Source organism: Leptosomus discolor, chromosome 4 (genome assembly GCF_034619465.1).
Source record: "Leptosomus discolor isolate bLepDis1 chromosome 4, bLepDis1.hap2, whole genome shotgun sequence".
NCBI classification, from domain to species: domain Eukaryota; kingdom Metazoa; phylum Chordata; class Aves; order Leptosomiformes; family Leptosomidae; genus Leptosomus; species Leptosomus discolor.
The window spans coordinates 6,202,781-6,225,863 of record NC_141394.1 but is presented as its reverse complement, the minus strand read 5'-3'; positions in this window follow the sequence as shown (position 1 = coordinate 6,225,863).

Here is a 23,083-nt window from a genome sequence, read left to right as displayed (position 1 = left end):
GAAATAATGAATTCAAATGCAAATTTAATACTGGTTACAAGGGCAAATTTCCATACTAGTGACTTGGGACAACGTGAATTTGAACACAAAACCAAAGAAAAAATATCTTTTGCTAGGAAAATCCTCTGTGGGTGTCAGTGGCTGATTCAGAGCTAAGGAGTGTTCCTGGTTCTTTCCCTTTCACTCATGTTGAAAATCATTTCATTACTATCATAGATGGAGCAAAGCCATCTTTGGTCCTAACCCGAACGCTGTAATAGACAAGCTGAATTTCATCTGTGTCTGCTCTGCTTTGTTACTATTTTTCCCTGTCTAGATCACAGTTTTTATGAGTTTTCTCTACATTTTTTCCTATTAGGCGTGGCAGTTCAGTATCTAGTTCATTTAAAAACCATAAGCTTTACACAGGTGTCCTGTTTCTTTATGTATAGAAAAATCACAAAATCAGTTGACGTGGCATAAGGTCATCAGTACGGTGATCAGAGCTAAATTTTTGTACTGCTCGGGGGCTCAATAGTGTATTAGAACTGTGCCTTTTTAGAGTAACACTAACCACTTGACACACTTGCAATATGAAGCAGTATATGCAGTAGGTCAGAGGGTTATTTCTGAGACATTCTACTTTTGCCATAATGGCTAATTTTTTTTTTTTTTCCCTAAATGGACTGATAAGATTTTTGAGAAAAGCATCTCTTTACAATGTGATGATACAGAAGCTGAAATGTCACCCAGCTGTTTCTGGAGTGCTGGCGGAAGCCAGCTAGCAGAAATAGCTTTTCTGCTGTTTGTATGACTTACATGCTGGAGTACTTCCCATATGTAGTCTACCTGGTTGGGACCCCTGCACTGTGCCTTTCCAGTAGGATGCAAGTTATATCTTCCTCATTCAGATTCCATTGAATTAATTAATCTTGAATCATCTTTGTTCACTTATTCCCAATGACACGGCACCGTTTGACTTATATTAGTGCTGGGAGTTGAAGAAGGCAAATTTTGCTAAATCAAACACCAGATAAAACGTGGTTATTTTCTAGCTGTGATAATCCTGGGATGGAGGGGGTTGCGAGTGCTGTGTTCTGTTAGACAAGCTGATGGAAGGTGACAAACTGTTCAGCAGAGTCATTTCACCAGATTTTTGTTCACCTGTACCTGGCTCTGTGAAGTTCTGGGCAGATACTGAAGGCATATTGGATTTAATGTGCCATAGATTTCGCATATCCTTACATACAGAACAGTTGATGTGTATCAGGTAATGTACATATTATCATCTCCCAATCAAAGCTTCTTTGTATGTTTGCAATGGCACAGAAGTGTTTTTCTTTCCAGATATATGTTCTGTGATCCTGCACTGCATAGTATGAAAAATACTTTTGGATAGCCATGGATTTCTGGAGTCTGAGACCAAAGCAAATAATGTAATTCCTCCTTTCATTCCATCCCTATCTTGCTTCTGTCTGTTAGTGTCATTTTCAAAGCAAATATTGCTAGACAGCATGGCCCTAAAAAGAAAAGAAAAATGGTTTGTGATTTTTGGGGTGAAGACTAAATACAACAGCTCCTGTACAGATCTCTCCATTTGTGTAATGAGTTGACAGTCAAGACAATATAGGCATGAGAAAGAGAAGGCTGAAATTGAGGAGGCACCTCCTTCAGGTCCTGTTGTGCGGCCCCACTTTGTAATGTATTACTTGAGACTTAGCAATCCCGACAAGGACAAGACGATGTCGTGCCAGTTCTTCTTAGCATGGAGAAACACTTGGTTGCTGCTGCCAATATGGTTGTTGATTGTTGACCTCTTGGGAGGTAGGAATCAAAAGAACTCAAGGAACCAGTTTTAGGAAAACCAAAGTACTCCAATGAATGGGTATTTTCAGTAAAATAAATTTAAAATAAATCATGGAATACGGTAAATGAAATAGCGATGAATTTACTAGCAATGAATTTATTGTTTAAATTTTATTGATTTAGTAGGAAGATAGTAGGAAGAAGTAGAAGAATCTTAATAGGGAAATGTTTATGGGTTTTGGGGATGCTAAAAACATTATCAGATGTTTTATATTTATGTATTATATAGATGTTTCCTATCTATTAGGAATAAAGTTTCAAATGATGTTGTGAGGAAGCAAAGGTGGTCTTTGCCTGCAGAGGGAAATTGCCGTGCCCATCAGTGCCCCTTCAGTGAAGAACCCTCTCTTACCTAGCTCTACGCACATCGCTGCATTTTTGTAAATGTGGCAAGAGGTTATGCTTAACCTGTTCCGTTCTTTCTGGGCAGGTAGACTTCAGTTTCATAATCTTACTTAAGCAGTCTGATCTCACTGTGGTCACTTCTGGCTGCGGAGTGATTCTACACTTATGACCGTTTTCTTTGATGTCTTTTTGACTGAGGTCAGGCTAGAAGCCTCACTTTGTCTTCCAGACTATTGAAAGGTCTGCAAAAGCCCTTTACCATTACTACTTGTCTAGCTTTCTTAATGTAATTTCTGACTTGCTCTTTAGGGTAGGAATACTCATTTTGTTCTGTTTGTAAAGCCCTTGGGATAACAGGAACTTGGGCTCACAGGTACAGCTTGACACAGCCTAAATGATGGGTTTGAGTCGTTTACACGTTCGAACAGTTGTTACTGTGCAGTTGTTGGGACGTAAGGGCATTTGCTACTGCGTCATTAGAGAAGTTGGTTGATGTGTTGGGGTCATTCTGGACTCTCTTCTGCAATGAAATAACAAGTGGACACTTTTAGGATTCGTCTGGACAGGGTGCTGGGCCATCTTGTCTAGATCATACTTTTGCTAAGAAAGGTTGGACCAGATGATCCTTGAGGTCCCTTCCAACCTGGGATTGTATGATTTTGTGATTCTGTGAGAGTGTTTACCTTTGATATTTGTGTGTGTTGCCGGTTTTGCTCTTTTGCAGCTATTGTGATACAGCTCATTTTGTTCCCTTGGTTGAGGAAGTCTTTTACTAGCCACAGGGACAGTAAAAGGAGTGGAGAAGAGCAATAGAATATGCGTTTGTGAGATGGAAAACAAGCTTGTCATGTCTAATATGTAGAGCAGAGACCAGTGAGAAATAGCTAGGTTAGCTCTTAGCTGTGCAAGGTGTTTTTTACAAGCTTTGTGCAGATAAAGGGGACAGCCTTGGGGCTGAGCTGGCGGAGAAGGTTGGGAGGTGTCCTTATAGGTACGAATGCCTAAAAGAAGGCTTCTACCAAATGATTCACCTACTTAGGACAGCAGTATCAAGGATATACTGTGCACCTAGTTCTGGGGAAAATAGAAAGTATATGAAAAAATTACAATGAAATAATTACCTCAACAGAAAACAAAACCTGTACATCCTAGTATGGTAACAGCATATTTCATCATTAAAGTCCCATGGTAATTTTCAAAGAGTGCATGCCCCTAGATCTGCATATCTGCCCCAGTCACGTCATGACCCCGTACCCGTGCAACACTTATATGTGCGTCACCTTCCCTCCTGTACCCTGGTTTTCTCAGAAAGGAAATGCAGTTGCGTGGGCTGGAAAGGAGATGCTCTGCATTCTAGCTAGGCCGTGATCTGGACGATTAGTGTAGCACCCGCCTGAGCACGCGCCTGTGTCTCAGCCAAAATGGAGAAATCAGTAACTGTAGTTTAATTCTTCTCTTTAGTGCCTGAAGAGCATCACAAAATGCCCTGAAAAATGGGTGGATCTTGGTATAAGCAAGTTTTTCCAAGATTTGTGTTGGACTGGGGGGAGTAAGTTTCTATAGTACTAAGCCAGTTAGGAGGCTGGGAGTATTAAATTCCAAACCAGTAGAGACTACTTACCTATCAAAATTGCGAGATGTGAAACACTTCAGACCTAGAGCACGTTTTCTGTTTAAATGCATGCACTGTTATTTTGGTACTCAGGTTATAATAATGCCCAGGCATGACAAGTAAGATCTGAATCCATTGTGTTAACTTTATAAACGCAGAAGGAGAGGAGCTACTGTTGTATTACATTGAACATGCTCCTAAATAATGATGAGTAATCATAATTCCAAGAAAACTTGTGTTCGATAGGGTTCAGGTGTTAAATCTTGCTCATGTAAATTTTCTGGAGTTTGGGAAAGATGTTTTTACATTTCTGCAGCTCTGGAAGCAATTTTCAGAGAGGCAAGACTCAACAGCATAGTAGCAGAAAGAATAGGACTGATACTCAGAAGAGAAACTGCAGTCTTCTGAAGCAATGGATTATAGTCTGAGGAAAGTGGGCTACTGTATCCAAGTACTATAAAATCATTTGATCTGTGACCTCGTTATATCTGTGTATTACCTTTTGCTTTTGCTCATCTGTAATAAAAAGTGCAGGAAATTGAAACTTTGATCACGTAGTTAGAGGTTTCTGAAAGGACCACAGTGATCTGATTAGAGTTTAGTCTTTTCTCGCTCTGTTTTTGAAATCTTGATAGAATATTAGAAGTCTATTAAACCACAAAGCACAGGCTTAAATTGCACACAAGCTCTGCACGAGGTGTAGACTTACTTTGGGTGATTTGCTGCTTCAGTAGCTGGATATGAAGGTCAGTAGACTATATTGTGGAAAGCAAGGTTGAAATTTTAGTTCTGAGTTCTCATTTGGTCTCTGGACTTTCTTATTGACAAATTTGGCAATGGAAGGAAAAATGATGGAGAAATTTGCTTGGGTGTTGGTCTTCCCACCGTTATTCAAATTACTGTACTTTTTACTTTCCGTATCTTGCTGAAGGAAAGATTGACAGTGATTTATTGGTGGCAAATGCATCATAGCAACTGCAGTCATATATTCCATAACCAAATGTGTGAGAGAGTAAGCATTTTGTCCCCCCGCCCTGTTCAGATCCCGGTTTACAAGTTTTAGTAAAGTTTTAGGTTTTGATATAAATGAATAGGAGCAGAGAGGTCCTTGAACGTGTCATTTCGTGCCAGTTCAATTTTAAAGCTTTTAAGAAAAACATCTTTTGGATTTGCTCTTTAGTGTCAGCGTGTCAGTAGCGCAGCATCTGTGAAAGGCTGACTTCCATGAGATAAAGTGGGGAACAGCGAATGTGTGATCAGTGAAAAGTTCTCTTTTTAATCACAGAGAATACCAGTCACTGCAACAAGTATAAAAATGACTGTGGCTTACTAGGCTGTAGTCACCTAATCGTGCTTTTCTCCATGGGACAATCTGTCAGTGGAATGGACCTGACATTTACATCCAGATGTTAAGGTGTTGCTTTCTGAAAGGCAGCACGGCGCAGAAGAGAAGTCGGGGTGGGAGAGGAGAACAGGATGGACAAAAAAAAAAAAATGCCACGGAAACAGATAACATAAATGCACCTGGGGAAAATGGAAAAGCAAAGGACTTTAATCTGATGCAGCGTATAGCCCATTAATACTGCAAATACAAATAGTGTGTAAATATTTTGGACACTTTGGGGTTTCGTATAGGGATGGTTACACCTTAGATGCTCAATGCATGGAACTGCTGCCATGTATTATCACAGCAATGGTAAAGGACTTTTCGGTGCATTTGTTTCAGACTGAGGCTAGAGGAAGAAAAGTGAACATGCAATATTGTCATTATTTTGACTCTAGGAAACTGTTTGCGATTCTATTTATGCTGAATTTATATAATATATTCTTTTTATTGCAAATCAGTCTTCTTTTTTTGGCCTTTGATGAACAGAGTGATCTAACGTAAGCCATTTATTCCTAAATTGAGGTGTAAAGATTTGAGCCAGATACAACAATAAATCAAGACTTTTGCTACTGGTTCGTGATCCCTACTTTGCAGAAGCCTTTTCTGCTAATAAGCTTTCTGTGCCAAATGGGAGGCTTTGATCAGCCTTTGAGTGCCTCAGGGGAAGCTTTTGACATTTCCAGAAGGAGGTGAAACATTACCTCTGTGAAACGTGTCGTGTTGAAAAGATTTTGTATGTTTTGATGTAGTTTCTTCTCTTTCTGCTGAGATGTTTTTAGTTTTGGAGCACTGAGTCAGTAAAACACTTTATGGCTGCAAACTACTTCCCCTGATGGCAGAGGCAAGCCATTATACTCTTTGAAAAATGGAGCTGATATTGCCTGATAGTATTAGGCATTAAAATCACTTTAAAATAATTAGCACTGAAGAAAATGAGAAAATTTACTGATGAATCGAGCTGACCAACTGTTTCCTAAAAAAAGTGGTAGAGGCAAGAAGTATACATAGTGGAAGGAAGAAGGGAGTTCTTGGGAAGGTGTCACTTGTTAAGATGCCAACATCTAGAGGATGGCAAGAAGATTCTCTTGACTTTTTTGAATCCAAGAATCCATTCCCTGGATTTTTAGGAGGTATGAAAATGAGCCATTGAGTTTTATGATTTGTCCTAACACTGCACCTCTTTCCTTCCATTTTTGGAGGTGTAACAGCAAAATTCTTACTGCACTTGCTGCCAAAAACATCAAAAGTGACTGTCATGTTGGAACAATTGTGATTCTGCTTTATATGAAATAGGACTCAACTGCTGTAGAAAATGGAGTAGTAAGAGAGAGGTATAGTCTTCAGTGTGCTTTTCTGAAGCACTGTGTGACATCTGTACAAAACTTATAAAAGCTCATTGTAGATTTTTCTTTTTTGCATTTATCCCCAAACAAAAAATCCCACTCCCTTGAAAATACTGGTTGGGGCTTCAAAATTTAAGGAGACTTCCCTGCCTTTCTGCTTTTTAAACCTAGACTTCAGCTATGTTGCCAGATTCATGGAGGAGCCTTGTTACGTTGAGAAGTTCTAGTTGATAATGCACAGGGCAGTGGTAATGCAGAAATGGTATGTAGTGGAAATTTGGATCAAATTTCAGGTGGAGATCCTCAGCTTGAATCTTTCAGCATTTGAGATTTAATGCACTTGTCTGTGAAATAAAACAGTGTAGCATATCTCACGCTATTTAATGACCATAATTTCAGGAGGCTCATTTAGGAAGGGAATATGCATATGGGTAGTGTCGAGTGTGGAGTGCAACATGCAGGTGAGGTGTTTTAACAAGAGGATGGAGACGGGTCCTTTGGTCTCACAGGCCGCATTTTCCAAAGATGAAATCACCACTTTGAATCCTAGCCAGTGCCATGGCAGGTGCAGGCTAGCCTGACTGTTCATGGTGTACTGGATTGAAGGCTTTCTCTGTGTTCGTAAGCATTATTAAATAAAGCCATGTCAGAGCCTCGAAATACTCTCTGTCATGTTGCAAATACACCTCAACTTAAATTATGTTGGTATGTAGGGACCACAGGGAGTGGTGGTTCCCATGGCTTCACAACCAAATGTGTGACAAGAAACAAGAGAATGAGAGAAGGACCAAGGGCTTCTGATGCAGTATTGTAGGTGGCTCTAGTTCAATGAGTGTTTTTTGGGTTGGGGTTGTTTCCTCATTTATTTTACACCAGCTATCCTTGACTTAAGCACCAAGGAAACCATCTGTCTAAAATTTTGTTTTATTTTGAATACTTATTGTTCCAAATGCTAGGTTATCTTCCCATGCTAAAACTAATCTCCCAGCATCTCACAAATTTCATGTACAACATCTGTGTGATTGAGACAGATTTCTCTTGCAGTGCAAGAAGCAATAGCAAATTTGACCCCATTTCCTATCTTTGTAACTAAAAAAAAAGTTAGTCAAGATGAATACAGAATACCTTTTGTGGTTTGGGTTATAATTTCATTATTAACAGATGTGATTCATATGTAGAATATAGGGATTTCCCCCTATGGTGTATGGTATATCCTTGCTTGTGGTAATTCAGGGTTTTTCCTCTCCTGCCTGTTCAGTCGGGTGTATAGTCTAATTCTTCCTATTCTCCTAGATGACTATATTAATTTCTTCCTTTCTACCCAATCCTGATAGGTTTTTGTAGGATTGCCTGGTGTGGTGAAGTATGACCTTAAGGCAGGGATGTGGTTTTGAGACTCCCATGGTGTCATTCTAGCTATGACACTGCCTCCCCCGTTACCTGAGAAAGTTGCTGACTCCTGCTTTAATCTTCCTCATGAGTAAATGAGAGTGAAATTTCACCACTAAGTTTTGCAGGAACTTTGTGCCTACTTCTGAATAATCCAGTCCTAATCCTGATCTCACGGAAACCAAGAAGTGCTTTGCATTGACGAGTTGCTTCACTTTGATGTACAGCATTGGAGCACTTACAGATATCTCCTGATTTTGGCTCTAGGTTTTTTCTCAATTGAATTGGTGATAAATTAATACACTTTGGCTTAATGATAGTGGTAAGGGTGATGTGTAGTTCTGTAAAAATACACTTCTTATCTCCAGAGGGCATCTCTCTTCATTCCCAAAGTAATTTTATTGCATTAAACTCCTGGATTGCTGTAGTAAAAATGGATTTTAGACACCAGCATCTAAGATGTGGTTGATCATCCTGGTTGTACCACCTTACTGCTTTAGCAGCTAGGCAGTGATCTTCCAGGGTAATGTGTAGAAGTTTGCATAATCCTATGAACAATTCTTTAACGCAGGAATTGGGCGTGTATTTGTCAAGGTCCAAGGTTAAATTCTGGTTCATAGCCCAAAGGGAAGGGAGGGTGTGTGATATTCATGAATAATATTGTAATGTATAAGGGGTAAAAAAAATGAGCATTGTGTCTCAGAACAGTTTTTACAGTGACACCTCATATTTGAAATTACTTCACTGCTTTGGGTTGGAGATTTGAAGATCTGTTGTTGGTCTCTGTCTCTCTCTCCCCGTGGCTTTCTCTTGCACTCATTATGGCTCTGTCTGGAAGCTGGTAGCTTGAAGTCTGCACCGTACCTGTTCAGCCGATTGTATATATCCATTTTCAGACCATCAGACGCCTTTAAACTGAGACCTTGGTACGTCATCCAGGGACTGTTGGCCAGAGATGCACTGCTGCTACCTTTCCGACCTGGGTCTTGTGTTAATGACATTGCTTTCAGAAAATGCTCTGAAATGGCTAAATGATTTTTCCCTAACACTGGTTTCTTTGTCCATGTAAAATTTTACAGGTGGTTACCATGTTGGCTGTGTGGCCATCAGTAGTTCACTCATGGCTGTTATGCTGTTTTTCACGAGCTGTTACGTGGGAGAGTCCATATAGTTGTAGTTTAAAAAGGGAAAAAACACACAACAGCCCCAAGGTCCGATCATCGTCCTAGCAAGCAAAATTATTCTTTGCAAGGTGCTGTTTGTCAAATCCTGTTGATTCAATGGGAGCTGACATCATACACAGGGATTGTGTAGTTGATTGCTTCTGTCTGTTGTACACAGGGTTAGTGCCTAGGGAAGGAAAGGGGAAATCCCTTTTAAGCGTCTCTGCAAGACTTAATTCTCCACTTAATGCCTGAAGTATAATGAAGTCTATCTGTGAAAATCTATACATTGAGATTCTATGTTCAGAGAAACTGAAGGAATATTTGTATATTTTATGATGTATCTCATAGAGCAGAGTTATTTACTGTGCCTCCAAAACATCTTAACTATACATGGCTAAACAAAAATGTCAAAAGGTTCCATTTCTATGCCGAAGAAAAAGACCAAGAGTGAAACCAAGATCTGGGGGAGACAAATTTCCGATGTTAAACAGGAAGCGTAAATACTCAACAGAAATGTTAGCAAAAGCATCGTTAATAACTCTATAGATGTACACATATTAATTTTCTTGCTCATTTTTCTCTGATGGTTGTTATTTTATTTATGGGAAACGTAAAATAACCTAAGCCGTGTAATTTAATATTAAAACTGGAAATTACAAATGTGAAAAGAAATAATCTTTCTGTGTGGTTACCAAACACATAATGGTGGGAGGAAAGTCAACCAGTGCTGTAGCCATGTAGCTCAGCCACTGCTAAAAAAGAAGTCTACTCTTTGCCAAGTTCCATGCTAACCTTTTGGACAGGTAGCTTCTTGTAGCTTCTTACTCTTGACTAGTGGTGTTAATTGGTACACCTTAACGCATTTTACAAAGAGAATTAGTAGTGGCTTTCCTGTTTTCTGTGTGTAGAATTTGAGAGACAGAGGTGAAATGAGTTTCTGAAGTGCCAGCAGCAAAATCAGTAAGATGGCAGCAGTCTCTGGGGTTGAGTATGCTGTTGCATCTGTGATGAGCTGTTTTGTCATTTATATGGAAGTAAATTAGTTTCTACAAGTAGCAGGCCGTTGGGAAATTCCTGTATTTAAGAGTATTCACTTTTAAACTGATGACTTTTGTGGAGGGGAATGTTAAGTTAGTTTTGATACTGAGTGAATGAAATTGGAACAACATGGCCATAGGCACATAGGAATTTGGAATGGGAAGGTTTGATAATATAGTTGAAACAGAAGGGTCAGGACATCTGGATTTTTTTTCCAGTTTTGCTGTTGGAGTTGCTGTGTAACCTAATGCAGCTAACATAAACTGTATCTTAATTGAATTTGGCGTGGAGTGGGGATGATAGTTCTTTTCGACATGTAGGTTCTGGGAAGAAAATTTAAAGTTGTTCAAGCGAACAACGCTTCTACTCACTGTAGCTGAATTTACCCAATATTTCTATCATGTGACCCTGGTCTTGATAGTTCAGCTATTTGTAGGTAGTTATAGCTACCTAGAAGTTGTTTGGCTTCCAAAGCTGAATAGAGTTCATCTGTTATAAAAACATAGTTGCCGCATGAAGTGTACTTGCAATTTCTCGGTCCTGACAGATGATTAATACCTTTGGGATTGTCTGTGCTGATCTGCATTTGAAAGGGCAAGCAAGAATGGGTCTGCCACTTCCGAAAATAAGACCAGTACAGAGTATTGTATTGTATTATTTCATGATTATGCTAATAGATTCATTTTTACCTTACCTGAAAAAAGAAAGAAGACACACACGGCTGTGAGATTTTTAACAATGTTTAAAAAAATTTTGAATTCTTCGTATTTAAATTTGCATTATTCTTAAGTAGTAATTTTAAGTAGCCTATAATACAAAACTAAACCTTTTAAGGTCCTAAAGGTTTTGACTTTTTTTTTTTTAAGATTTCTTTGCAGTTACGCTCTCCCCAGAAATGGTTTAGCACCAGTAAAAAGTTGTATTCAACTTTTTTGGAGGCCAGTGAATTGAAAAATAAGCTATTCGTCTGCTGCTTGTGTTTCTTGAGCTTGACTGAGATGCAGACGAGAACATGAGCTAGCCCTGGCTGCAGAGGAGAGCAGACTCAGACAGGTAATGAGGTGTAGTAGTGAGGGATTGCGAGAGAACAGCTGCGACTGGAAGGGGAAATGTTGCAAGAGTGATGGAGGGAAAAAAGACTTGGAGGGATCCCTGTAGGGTGCTGAGGGACAGAATGAGACAGGAGGCAACTGGCTCCAAGGAGGTGAGAGGTGGTGGCTGGGGCCACCCAAGGCTGTGGGGTGGCAGTGGATGTAGCTGGGCAGACAGGTGTCACTGGGAAGGTCTCTGGCATGAGGGGTCTGGGTGTGAAGACTGAAATACTGCTTGGCTGTGACAACTCTTAGGAGATGATGGGGGGATGCAGTGGATGGTTATTATTCAATGATTGGGGCTGTTCTGAGAAAATACAGAATAGAAGCCCTCATAGCATGTCTGCACAAGAAAGAAGTTGTCAATCAGTAATGTTTGAATTCTTTTCTTTTTTGTGTTAATAACCTTTTAATGTTCCTTTTTCTGTGCAGTTCATTGTTTGCACAATAGCATGAAATGCCTAAAATGTTGAGGAAGTGGAGCATTAAGCATTTTAAAACATATTAAAATATACTTCAGGTAACTGTCACTGTACCTGTGATTAGGAGCCCATGGACCAATTCCTTTGCATACACACAAGCAGTGACTGACATAAAAATAGTTTGCCCCTTTCTTGTCAATATACACACACAAAGGTCCAAATACTCAACACTCTGTGTGTGTCTGGACGTTCTCTGCAAATCAATAGAAGCAGAGAGAACAACAAACAAAACAAAACAGCAAGATCAAGCTTATTGAATTTGGGAGAACTCCAGATGTCCCATGCAGTGCACTGAGAATGCAAAGCATTTATTTCTCTTGCTGCTATAGACGGAAGGGTGCGTGGGGCCTCTTGCACTGCAGTGCTTGTGAGAATCCTGAATTCTAAGTAGAAGTGAAAGGACTTTTACTTGTATTCAGAAACTAAGCTGATGTTTTTTTCCATCCAGAAAATTACTGAAAGATTGTAAAGAGAAAACAACAAAAGAAAAAAAAATCAGAGTAAGAAAGTGAGTAGGCCTTGACTCAATGTTTTATTATATTTAAAAAGTACAGGTACATTAGTCATATTCTCTGAAGGATTTCTTGTAAAGGAGCTTTGCTGTTTGTAAGCTTTTCCTGTGATTAATTTTTTTAATAAAAGTATTTTTTAAATTAAGTGAAATAGTACTTTGGAAATTGTTAATTATGGAAACTGAAATTATCTGCTCCTGCCTTTCAGGGATGCTGAACAGTAAGAGCACCGTGCAGAGATCTGTGCAGAAGAGGAAGCCATTTCAGCTGAGGTTGAGCCGGTGTGTGGTTCTCGGCAAACCCCAGGAGATGATACAGTACCTGTTGTGGGGCACCATCTGCTGGTGCCTCCTCATCTGGCTGCTGCATGTGGGTATATGTCATATACAAGGTGTAGTCTGTATGTTCTCGTACGGCATGGAGCACCTCCAGTTCTCGTTGGGGTCAGATCCTGCTGCTTTCAGTGAAGGTGGTTGACATTGGTCCTGGTCTTGCGTAATCATGTCCCATACTGCTCCACAGCAAAGAAGTAATGCCCACTGGGTAGTTATTTCAGTCTACTAATATATTGTGCCAATAATGCTTTCATGTTTTCTAAGGGAATTTACAGGAGAGAGGTACAGAAGAATTGACTCCAGTGCTCCCAGATGAGGAAAAAAATGGTGGTATCAGAGTCAGTAGACTTCTGTGTGCTAAGTGTAACACATTTTGACATACTGGCATCTCCGAAAGGCAAGAGGAGGTGTGTGTAAGACTACAGGCTGCTACAGACGGTTACAGTCCTTACGCTGTGATGCACCTGCCAGCTCATGAGTCTGCCACTCTTTTCCTCTTTTGTGCTAAAGGGCTGGATATTGTAGGAGGTTGGAAGGCTGGAGACAGTAGTCTGGAAATTGATTGGAGAGAGCTAGGCAGTCAGAGAGTACATGCAGAGGTTGCCTGCTGCTGAGAGTGGAAGAAGTAAATGGAAAACAGAAGAAGCACCATGAGGCAGGTGTGAGGAGGGCAGTTTAAAGGTAACTGTCACTGAGATTTCACAGGACTGCTTTAGCTGAATTGGAAAGTCAGCAAAGGGTCCCTGCAAAGCCAAGCGTGCAGCACGCTTGTAGCTCTTCAGCCTGAGATTGTAGGATACAGCATGTTTCATTAACCATTGGACGCTTCCTGGATACCTGGATCCTTCCTGTGATCCGCTGCTGAGGGGCTACTTGCTAAGCTTTGTCCTGCAAAGTGTCACTTCATCTGTAGCAGCTTATTGGCCAGTTAGACTTTCAACCATAGTGATACAGATACAGGCAGGATAAAAAAATCATTGCTGCTTGAGGCCAGAATTATGATGACATCATAGTAGCAGGCAGGGAAGTTTGAAATGATGGAACTTGAAATCCCAAGTCATAAAACTTCTGCTTTCTCACTTCATATCAGTTTACAGAAATCAAGAAACTTGCACTGAATTTATACTGGGATACCAGTCTGTCAAGCCTGTCTGTATTTACCGAAATGTAAGAAACTGCTGAACGAAGGACTTGTATGTTCTGAACGCTGCAACCATGGCTGCTGACAGAAACAAGCTACCCTCTGCCAGTGAGACGTTTTACCTTTCCTTCATGGGAACGTAAGCAGCTGCAGTCTTCAGGCTAGAGAGATGCCCAGGACAACTGCCATCAGGTGAGCCTCCCCTTACTGAGCTGTAGGTAACAAAGGAGCAGTTGATGCAGAATAATTTATTCTATTGCCTCTACTGAGTGCAAGGTCTTTTGATATGACCTTTTCCTGGTGAAAGCATCACAGACCCATGTCTTGGTTACTCCCAGAGATGATGGTGTTGATCATTTCGGAATAGTCTTTCCAGAGGCTTTAGTTAACAGTATTAAATGAAGTGATCTTCCCAGCAGAGAACTAGCTTTTTGTAGAAATGAGTGCATCATATTGCTAATAAGAGGCCGTGATTTGAGCTCACTATGACAATGGCAAATAACTTCTGTGAAAAATGGAGATTTGTGACAAGACAGCAGGCCTTCTCCCCTTGCTGCCTCCAAAGGAACAGAATGAAATGTCGTGTTGGTGAGGTGCTGTTCCCTTAACTGCCAAGGCAGGAGATAAACCACCAGCACAGCTCCCTCATGCTGCTGAGCCTCCTCTTGTAGTCTGCTGAGACCAACAGTGGTGTCTGGTTGGATGTATTTGTTGATGCTGCCTCAATGGAGAATGCAACTAATGGAAGCAGCAAAGGGTATCCCACTGGATGCTCTTCTGAGCCTGCCTCGCTGGTGGTGAGGAGCATCATCTCCATTCAGTGTCTCCTTTGGCTTTCTCAGGGCCACCTCCTGTGTTTAATTTCTAGCGTAGAAACAAACGTTACTGCAATGCCTAAGCAGCATTCTCTTGCCAGTTGAAATCAGCCAGTTCAGTGTACTTCTAACACCAGTGACTAAGACTTGCTTTGTTGAGAGGTGCTGACAGTGGTACTTCAGTTTTGCCAGTGAGGACATATTCTCTCTGTTTAAATCTTGCATAATAAGGTAGGAATTAAAAGCCATACAGTGCAAAATAAGGGCTAAGTATAGAGTAGCAGGGAACCTAGTTCCTTGTTTGTTATGTTGCAAAGCAGCTAAAATGTATTAAATCTGTGTCAATAGTAATAAAAAGAGTGGGCTATGTCAGGTATGATTTTGGGTATCAAAAGTCTGAGATCTAATCACTGTCTTGACTCCTTTTAAGGTCGTGTGCCAGAACCCATCAACATGACCAATTTTTAGCTGGTTATTTGTGTCCGTTAACTTGGGTGTGGTGAAGAGGGGAATTTGGAACTGCAAAAACTCAGTAATATCAAAAGGATGCAAAAAATAATGTTGGTAGTTAGCACGGAATTGCTGTTTCTGCCACTGTTGTTGCTGTTGCAATAGGAATCAGAGTGTAGAAATCAAGCTAGGTCAACACTGTGCTGTTTTAAAAATTCCCCTGTAACAATACTTCAGTTTATCCCTGTAAAAACAGACATCCCCAGACAGCAAGCTTAGAGAGAGATCTCAAAAACATCTGTTAGAAATAATTATAAAGATATGAATGTAACCGTTTTTGCACTAAGTATTAAACTAAAAGAGCAGGTTACTGTATAACATTATTTCTAGACTGTGGGCCTGGTGGCAGTGCTTAAAGGCAAAACGGTGGTTTTGAAATGACATTGGCTACAGTGTGAGTAAAACTGCCAACTTCAGCAATCTAATGTTAAACATCAAATTTGTTTTTCACTGTGTAGTGTTGACTGTTGGGTTTTTTTCTGTTTATTTAGCGGTGTAGTCCTTTCACACACTAACTAGTCCGGTACTGCCCATTGGACAGGCAGTAGAAGAGTATGCCTACGACAAGTGAAATACAGCACGTTCATGTGGATTTTATGGTTGTCCATCTCTAGGGTTAATAAGATAGGGGCTTGTATATGCTGCATGAATGTGAACTGCAGTGGTAGATGGTCACATATGTCTGGACAATTTTTTATATACAAGCAACATTCAAATAGAGCAACAGAAAGAACCACAATTTTAATCATAGTTTATGATGACAATTTAAAAATATTATGTTACGAATGTATGGAGCAACATATTTGTTGGAAACTTACAAATTAAAACCAGTAAATATAAAATTATATTTATCATATATTGTAAAGCATAAGTCATCTTTTCTTCAACTTAAAACCTGAGCATGAATTATCCAAAGTCGTGTGACTGCTGATATCTGACTGTTGGTGCAGAACAATTTCACTGAAGTAAATGAACTGTGTTGGTGCTTTGTCTTGGTGGAAAATAAGGAGATTGGGGGGGAGGGGGGTGGGAAAACACCTTGGGTGCTTTTCATTGCGAAATGGTGCTTTTGATTGCGAAATGGGTTATTGATGGATTCGGTACTCATACAGAAACTTTCATAGAGGGAGAAGTTTTAAATGAGATGGTTATCCGTTTTTGTTCTCCCATTGACCTTGCAACCTACAGTTTCTTTTATTCCATAAAGGGATTTGCTGTTTGCTCTATACCTTTGCTGCTCTTCATCTGACCTTCATCACTACTGCCCACTGAATTTTGCCTAAAGGCTAAATAAGGCGTATGCATCAGAGTGGGAAATTTGCAAGAAAATTGTCTCAATCACTGAGATAAATCTTATGAGAACCAGACAGAATTTGCTAGAAAATATCCCCCCTTCTTACAGAAGTGTCATTTTTTCAATGTTGACCTTTTTTCCCCTGTGTCAAACTGAAATGATGTTGAAAACTTTCAACTATTTTAATAAACTCTAGAGACTGATCTATATCAGTCAGTAGCCTGTTGACTAGGCATCTCCTCTGGCCTCTTGGTGGAGGGTGTCTGAATGGAGAACCCAGATCAAGCAGAGCAGGGATTGGACCCCAACTCCAGCAGCCACTTCCCTGGTGAATGCCCATCCCAGACAACCTGCTGTCTGCTCTGCTTTCGTGAGCATGCTCTTGTTTTTTAATAGAAATTCCATCCTGGACCTGAGAAATGTTCTTTGTTTAAAGTTTTGTCAGACTGTTTCAGTGAAAGTTGCAAAGAAAAGTTTCAGTTTCAACAAGTTGTTCTCCTCCAGTGGAAAAACATTTCACTGAAAAATTCCCAGCCCAGTCTACTTCTGAGTTTCTTACACAACATCTTTTTCAGGAAAGTCTTCTGATGCAGAATATTAATGATTGAGTAGGACATGTTTTAAAGGCAGTTACTGGTTAATCAGTATCAAATCCAGATGAGGTTCTTGTCTGTATTTGTGCTGAGCGCTGCAGCGAGCAGCCCAACCTGGTGTAGGTGCCATGGATGTCAGGCCAGGGCAGTGATCTTGCCACCATGGGAGCTCCTTGAGCTGACGGGACTCATCTTTCTCCTGATGCTCGAGTCTTGTTCCCATCCTCTGGCTGCTTCTGCGGTTGTGCTAATTCATGTCGTTGTGCAGGTTCATGTGGCGGTGCAGTGCATGGGTTTGGGTTGGAGAACTGACCCAGATCAAACATAACTTGCCTCCTCGTCCTCCCCCGCCCAAAAAATGCAACTGTTGGGGGCTGTTAGGGGGCAGAAGGGAGAATGGTTTAAGCCAGCCTGTCCTGGTGAAATAGGTGGAAAAGGAGTTTGAGGCAATAGGTACCCAGTACTTTCTTCTTCAGTGCTGTAAAAAATTCTTACTGATAGGTCAGGTTATTACCTGGTATTTGTTCAGCAATTTGTAGGGCCATGGTGTAAACCAGATAACAGAAAGAACTGGGGGGAAAAAGGACAAAACAACCCCCCCCCAGCTGTTTTTAACCTGAATCATTTCAGGTTTGAAGAGCGGTTGCAGTTACCCTTGCCCAGCTAAGACAACCGTGAGAGGCTGGGATTGAGTGAGTTGGAAGAGTGGATGAGGGTGGGGAAAGGAAGAAGAATTTTTGAAGCTAGTCTCACCAAACAAAACTTCAGCATGTGTGTTTGTCTAAAAATATTCCTGTAAAGGTAGGGAATGAAAAAACTAGTGGGGGACTAGAGTGTAGCGGCTGTCTAACAGAACACGGGACACCTGAAGAGACTGAGAGTTCAGGTAAAAATGATTTGCCCGCCAAGAAGGCAGGCAGTTAAGCCGATCAGGAATGCTCGGAACTATCCTTCAGCTGCAGATCCTACATCAGTATTTCAGAAATGGTCTGAGAGCTCCACGGCCAGGAGAGCAGCAGCGCTCCGTGCCACGGGAAGGGTGGCCACTGCAGCACTGAGCCCCTCCGAGGGCAGGTTTAGTGGTGACTCCAAGGGAGGCCTGGTAGCCACTGAGCCCTCTCACCTCTTTCTGCCCCATCGCCTCCCTGCCTTACCTTTTGGCTCTGGGCTGACTCTGGGCTAGCTGGATCCTTGCAAAAATTAGCCTTTTTCTTTGTGCTGCGACTCATAATTGCTCTCGGAGAGAAATTGTGTAATAAACTGTTAGAAGTGTAAATTCTTCCAGGGATAGCAAAGAGCCTGTACATGTTTCTGCTTGTTATTTGTGATTTATATATTTATTTTCAAGTGATACCTCTCGTAATGGTACAGTGAAGCACTGGTGTTTCTAGGCTTTCACCAGTAGGTTCCAAAATATGAATGGCTTTTTCCATTTTGTGATTAACAGGCTGTATTTAGCTGAGAAGCTAGCAACGATGTGGATTCTTTCTAGCTGTTCAGTATCCCCAACAGCAAAGGTTTTATGTACTAGCAATGTACCGTTTTCAGCCTTTTATAAAGGCAGAATGCAGTGGCAACTGGGAATAATTCCAGTGCTTTTCTGAGTATTAAAGGACCTGTGGCATAAGATGGGGCAAGATTTGCCGGTGCTTTGTCCTGTATGGTGTTAATGCAAAAGCATTGTAAATGTCAGGCACATTGAGCTGGCTTTATCTAAAGGAGGGAAGCAGGGTAGAAGAAAAAGAGAGTGAAGGAATGAATGAGGAGGCAGTAAATTAAGATTGGGCAAGAAATTAATATAGGAAGAGAAAACAGAAATTACTAAGTAGGTGACGTTTGAACTGTACCTGTAAAAGAGAACAGAACATGGAACGAAGCCAAACTCTTAAAACTTTGTAGGCAGGTTTATGCCTATTTTCAGTTTAAGTAAATTTGGTGTCAGGATATTTTTGCTTAAAAATACCAGTTTTCCAAAAAATGAACTTACTAAAAAAACCCCAAAAAACCAACCCCACCACATTGCAAAAATGTTCAGTCTTGTCACAGAGTATGTTGTGAGTGACAAAGTATATTGTGATGGGTGTTTTGGGTTTCCTAGTGTTCTTTGCTCACAGAACCAAGGCAAAGAGCCTTTAGTTTTCTTGATGTTGCTTTTAATATACCACCAGGTAAGCCAGATGTTTCTTGCTGTGTTGGTTTGGTTCACTAGTGTCTTTATATACTCCACTTCTTAAGCAGCCTTGAAAAGAGAGATCATACATGTGGGAGGGAGCACAATGTTGTGGAAACTTCCAGCCTACTTCCTTACAGATACTGAATTTAAAATGGGCCTCGCCGTTGATGAGTGTGTGTTTGAATGGGGTGTCTCATGCCCTTGTGAAAAGCATTTATAAGGTGATACTGGGTGAGCTGTGAGGAGGATGGGTGCGTGCATACTGGGTGTCGTGCCTGCATGTCTTCATACGTATCTGGTGAAGGTACTGGACTGGATTCAGTAGCAGCATTTTGCTTCACTCTGCCTCCGATAGACTTCATCTAAAGCTTTGGGAAAGCCATCTAATTACTTTGTGCCTGACTTAATTCCCCATTGGTATAAAAGGAGATAATAACAATACTGATGAGATGAATTATTTATGAGGTCCTGAAACAAAATAATAGTAGGCTTCATAAACACCTGATGCGTAGAATAATGTTTTCTCTTCTTTTCTAATATCCTTCCTTGTCCCTGTTTTTAACCTATCGGAATGAATAGTGTCTGTGCAGACACTGTCCTCTTAATCAAGGAGAATTACCCTCAGGACTAATCAGATCTGTTTCACTGAGTTTGGGCCATTGTCAGGTGAATGTTGGATTTTCATCTTAAGGAGTTCACCGAACCCTAAAGTGTCTTAGTTTGTATTGAAAAAGTCAACTTTGTAACTTTTGATCATTAATTCTTCCTCAGAAATGGTAGCATTGTAGCTCTTTTTAGTAAAGTTACCTTTTTGAATGTTATTCCCCTACTTTTGAGGGTTGGGGAGATGAATTTTTTTAAAAGCTGGAGGGAAGGAAGGTCTGTTTTCCTTTCTCCGTTGCCTGCTGCCCTCTTGTGCCGCGATCTGGTCTTTACATCGGTGTGTTTACTTGCCATCCACAGAGGCAGTCATAAGCTTGGAGCTGTTTCTCGATTTGATGAAATGCTGGATTTGGTGTGCCACCTCGCACTTCTTTCTGTATTTCATTCCCTGCAGATACTGTCTTCCATTCAGCCCCTGTCTTAGTATAAACTGCCTCCAGCCTTGATCTCTTTTTCATTCATTGTCTCTATGTTTGTTGTTTTACGGGAGGATGAAGAGGGCTGCTTTGTCACAGTGTTAAAAGTATTTGATCTGTTGTGATAAGCTTCATATAAAACGTACTGAATCTTCTGTTACATCTGCTTTGCGAGTGGTCCCCTCGCTTCTGTGGCTTAAAAATGAAAACCAGTATCAAGCCACTGACAGTATTTGCCCTGCAGTTCCAAAATAGCTGAACTGCGAAGTGGGGTATGTAACTTCTCACTCTAAACTGCCATGATAGCTGAGAACTGGGTGGTGATGAATGGGAAGCTGACGTTTCAAAGAGGTTCCACAGGGCATTTAGGAGACAAAGCTAGTGGACATTACAAGGGGAAAAAAAAAATGAACCAGTGGGTACCTAAGTAAATGTCATTTGCTTACGAAGAGTCACCGTGGCTTTTGGAGAGAAAAATCTTGCCTTACAAAGTGTACTGAAAGTGATTGGAAGGATTAACAGTCATGGAAAAAGGTGATTTGACTTCCATAGTCATGTGGATTTCCAAAACGAGCAAAGTCCCTCCCTGAAGGATAATAACTCTAGGCATCAGTACACTTAAAAGGAGGATCATTGCCTGGGCAACTAATTGATTGAAAGATGACAAACAGAAGACAGAGCTGATGGTAGTGCAGTTCTTGGAATAGAGATTACCTTGGGAAAGTTTGCTTGATGGTAGGGCAGTGAGGACGAGGGCAGAGCATAAGAAGTTCTGGAAAAAGCTTGCAAGACTGGGCAAAAGAATGGTCGCTGCGAACTTCTTTGCTTCTTGTGGCTACAAGCCAATGTCAGGATAAACAGCAAGTGGCATGACCTGAGAGCCAGGGTTGAGCCCGTTCTATTTTGAAGGCGATTCTTTGGAAATATAAGCTAGCTAATGATGTGAAATCAAGGTACACAAGCTAAACTGTATTAAACCCAGTGAACATGCTCTTGTTCAAAAGCAAACAGAGATTTTAACTTAGCCTCAGAAGATCTGTGTGTAGGTATGATGCTTTGACCTGTGCGTATTACTAATGATTTGAGGTGATTTGTCTTATCTTAATTTGAAACCAACTTTGAGTTTCCTGAGTGACTCCGTGTTGCCATACTTTCAATCTTCATCCTCTCTAATTCCTTCAGAAGTTTTAGAGATGAAGGGTTTATGTGGTAGCTAAGTTGTCACTGATGCTTCAGTCTGTTCAAGAGTGGTAGAAAAGGTATGCAAGAAAGATGCTGAAGTGATGAAGTCCTGTGATACGTAAATAGGTAAAAAGTGAGATAATGAGAACAGAGAAACAGAGCTTCCATCAGAAATAAACGAATTATTCTGTATGAGTGATACCCTGTGTTTTGGGTTCTTAACATCTCTGAGGCTTAGAAAAGAGAAACTTTTGAGTAATTTTTCAGGTGCCTTCACTGTGGGTTTTTTAAACGTACACTTCGTGATCTTACAGCAGTGACGCAGTTGGACAAGAAAAGAACATCAGGAATTCTTCAGCTGCGTAAGCAGGAAAAGGGAAAATTAAATGGGAAGTAAAGAACTTGCTTTCTCTCTGTCTCAGAGCATACTTTCAGCTTACCTATTTTTTTTCATCTGGAACTGTTTTGAATTTCCATACAATTATCAACAGGTGGCAGTACAGCAATTCAGATCATTGGCTTGGTCAAAGAAGGTGTTTGAATCGGAAATGTTCTCTTTTCACCCTTGCTTCTTTTACAACATGGATCATCAGCACATGTGCAAAGCAAGAACACTGTAGGACAGTTTTGTTTTGTCCCCTGCCCCCACAGCTGTTGGAACAGAGGGGGTATAACAAAAAAAGACATATTGCAAGAAAGATCATAGCATTTCTATGCACTACAAACCAACGTATTTGAGATGTTCCAACTCTGAAAGGGAGTTCTTTTCATCTGTACAGATACCTAGGTCAGTTTGGGCAAAATTGTGCCTAGGCTTCTCAGCAGAGTTAAATAGTTGAGTTATTCTCAACAATTGTCTTTGGTTTGGGAGGCTCTATCATTCTCTATTCCACCAGCTCATATTCATAGAATGCACAACGTGCATTATGTGCTGTGCTCCAGCAACTACTTTTGAATGTACGAGAGCCTAAAGCCTTCTGTTAAAGCTTCTGTGTGATCTGTTTCAGGTTCTGTGAGGCCTATAGTGTTATAATTGAAGTTACAAGAGTATGTCTAGGCAATGAACCGTGTGCTTAGGAAGACAAAGTAGCCTGGCCATAGGGCTTCGGGGTCTATTTGCTTCCCACAATGCACTGTCAAGATACTGACACACTATCAGTTGCCTGCAGCAGAGATCAGCTGCTAATAATGTTTCTGAAATCATACTTATGTATTTAATCTGTATTTATTTATTTTTCAGTTTCCTTAGATTTTTTTAAAAGCAAAGAAATATCGAGTCCAAGTGTTTTCTTTCCTATATTTTCTAATGTGATTGTAGCTGTAGATGGAAATACTGAAAGATGCCACAAATAAGTGGTGTATACATGCAAAATTAAATAAGTTATACCAGGAAAGAGAGGCTATAATGTATTTAGCAAATATGCACCTGGGGACACTGCATCAGCCACATAAAGTATTCTGAACGTTTTGGCTTGCATCTAGATTCTAGGTAGTTTGAGTGAGATTCATCACAACTGCATACTTGATACCTATTACTAGATATCTGAGTGAGGACTATTCGCTATGCTTCTTTCCAGTCACCTGGTAATAACACAGATAGTTTGGAGTGGGATGACTTTTGTTCCTGAGCATGTCTGCATCTCTTCATTGAGTGGGCAGATGGCTTCAGTTTGACTAATAGTTAACTCTGGGTGAATCCCAGCATACCTGACTCCCACTGGTTTCTTGTGTGCAGGGATAGGAGGGTTGCT